At 75.3% G+C, this 2500-nt stretch overlaps 1 non-coding gene across 1 annotated transcript; it reads right to left on the bottom strand.

Moving 5' to 3' along the window:
- Window positions 1–1578: 1578 nt before the first annotated feature.
- On the bottom strand, window positions 1579–1697 carry LOC128823792 (5S ribosomal RNA). Its single transcript, XR_008442028.1, has one exon. It is a non-coding gene; the product is annotated as a 5S ribosomal RNA (ribosomal RNA).
- Window positions 1698–2500: the final 803 nt, after the last annotated feature.

Here is a 2500-nt window from a genome sequence, read left to right as displayed (position 1 = left end):
CCCAGGGCGGTCCGGGGGTGGGGGGAGGCCTCACAGTCGTCCCTCGGAGAGCCGGGTCGGCGGCGGTGGCGGGCGTCAGGCTTTACGTCCAGCCTCCGGAAGGTGCGCGTCCTCGGAGGCGATGCAGGCGCCGCAAAGGGGCAGCCTCCGAGGCAGGGAGCGGAGCACCGAGGCTGGGGAGAGGGGAGCAGGAGCCGGGGGCTGGGGGGGGTGGGGTGGGGGGGGGGCGTTCAGGACAAGCGGTCAAGCCCCGGGGAGCAGCTGTCAAATGTTCCAAGTCCCCACTCGGCCACCAGGTCCACCCCAGTCTAGCAATGGGGTTGACCTGGCTGATGGCCGGTTAGTGTCAAGGTAAACTCACCGTCGTCCACAGGAGGGCAGCTCTCAGGCCGTCCGGCTGCGGCTGACTCTGGGGCGGTGCCCGGTCCCGGCAGCGAGGGGCGGGGGGGGGGGCGCGGAGCGACACGGAGCTAACCGGCCCCCGGGGCCGGGGGCGCCTCCCGCGACTTTGGGGGCCGCGGGTCGTCAGTGGCGTGCAGGCCGGGCCTCTCCCGGGGGATTCGGGGGGGGGGGGGGGCGGTCCTGCGGGCCGGGCGCAGGGGGCTCGAGCGAGCCCGGGCCGGTCCGCCCCGGGGCCGGGGTCTCCGCCTGCGGCTCGGGGGGGCGCGGGTCGTCGGGGGAGGAAGCCCGGGGGAGCTGCACGCCGGCCTGCCAGGCCAGGCCAGGCCTGGCCTGGGTGGCCGCGGGGGGATTCGGGGCGGTCCCGCGAGCCGGCGGCCGGGCGCAGGGGGTCCGAGCGCGTCCGAGCGAGTCCGTCCCGGCCCCGGGGTCTCCCCCTGCGGCTCTGGGGGGCCGTGGGTCCCCGCTGGCGGAAGCCGCTGGGCGCTGGACACCCGCCGTCCGTCCCGCCTGGCCAGGCCTGGCCTGGGTGGCCGCGGGGCGGGGGATTCGGGGCGGTCCCGCGAGCCGGCGGCCGGGCGCAGGGGGTCCGAGCGCGTCCGAGCGAGTCCGTCCCGGCCCCGGGGTGTCCCCCTGCGGCTCTGGGGGCCGTGGGTCCCCGCTGGAGGAAGCCGCTGGGCGCTGGACACCCGCCGTCCGTCCCGCCTGGCCAGGCCTGGCCTGGGTGGCCGCGGGGGGATTCGGGGCGGTCCCGCGAGCCGGCGCCCGGGCGCAGGGGGTCCGAGCGAGTCCGTCCCGGGCCCGGGGCCTCCCCCTGCGGCTTTGGGGGCCGTGGGTCCCCGCTGGCGGAAGCCGCTGGGCGCTGGACACCCGCCGTCCGTCCCGCCTGGCCAGGCCTGGCCTGGGTGGCCGCGGGGCGGGGGGATTCGGGGCGGTCCTGCGGGCCGGCGGCCGGGAGGGTCCGGGCCAGTCCGCCCCATGCCCGGGGTCTCCCCCAGCGGCTTCGGTGGGTCCTCCGCGGAGGAAGCCGGGTGGGGAGCCGGACCCCAGGCGCCCAGACCCGTGACCTGCGGCCGCGACCTCCGACTCGGCAGGAGCGACGAGGGGCTTTCCGGCCCGTCCCCCCCCTCTCCTTCCTCCCCAGAAAAGGAGAGAGAGCTGGCTCGGACCGGGAAAAGCTGCCTACGGCACCTGGGATTCCCAGGCGGTCACCCATCCAAGTACTAGCCAGGCCCGGGACGGTTTACCTTCCGAGATCGGACGGGATCGGGGGCGTTCGGTCCGGTATGGCCGTAGGCACCCGGCCCCCGCGCCTCCTCGCCCGCTTTCCCCTGCCGACGCCCGGGCCTGCCGCACGGTGAGCCCCGGTCGGACTGCCCCCCTGCGGCAGGGCCCCCGTCTCTCGCGGGCCCGGTCCTTTTTTCCTTCTCGAGCTCCGGGGCCCGGGCTGGCCGCCAGAGCCCCTCCGCCCGCCCGCCCTCCCCGGCGTCGGGGAAAATATTGTCCCGGACATCCAGTGCGCCCTGATCCTGTCAGCCGGGGGGGGGGGTGGGTGGGTGGAGGGGGGGCAGTCCCTCGCTGCGGCCGGGGAGGGTGAGCCCAGGGCGGCTTGCCTGCCGTCCGAGTCCCCTCTCGGCCACCAGGTCAACCCCGAGCCGAAAGGGCTGAAAAATTTTCAGAGTCCCCTCCCGGGCACCAGGTCAACCCGTGGAATCGAACGGGTTCGCCTGCTGGCCGGTTCGCTTCCCGGCCACCAGGTCAACCCGTAGGTTTGAACGGGCACGCCCGGTGGCCGCTTTCCCGTCCGGTCACCAGGTCAACCCGGATCTCCCTCCTTCCCTGGGCGCCCCCTCCTCGGAGGCGTCAGGTTCCATTTTCTTTTTCCCCCCAGACTTCCAGGGGCCCGATCCAGTCGGCCGGGAGGCAGTCCCTCGCTGCGGCCGGGGTGGGTGAGGCCAGGGCGGCTTGCCTGCCGTCCGAGTCCCCTCTCGGCCACCAGGTCAACCCCGAGCCGAAAGGGCTGAACATTTTTCAGAGTCCCCTCCCGGGCACCAGGTCAACCCGTGGAATCGAACGGGTTCACCTGCTGGCCGGTTCGCTT

Source organism: Malaclemys terrapin, chromosome 15 (genome assembly GCF_027887155.1).
Source record: "Malaclemys terrapin pileata isolate rMalTer1 chromosome 15, rMalTer1.hap1, whole genome shotgun sequence".
In the NCBI taxonomy this organism is placed as follows: Eukaryota; Metazoa; Chordata; order Testudines; family Emydidae; genus Malaclemys; species Malaclemys terrapin.
Note: the sequence above shows the minus strand (reverse complement) of the source record. Positions and strands in the feature narration are given on the sequence as shown.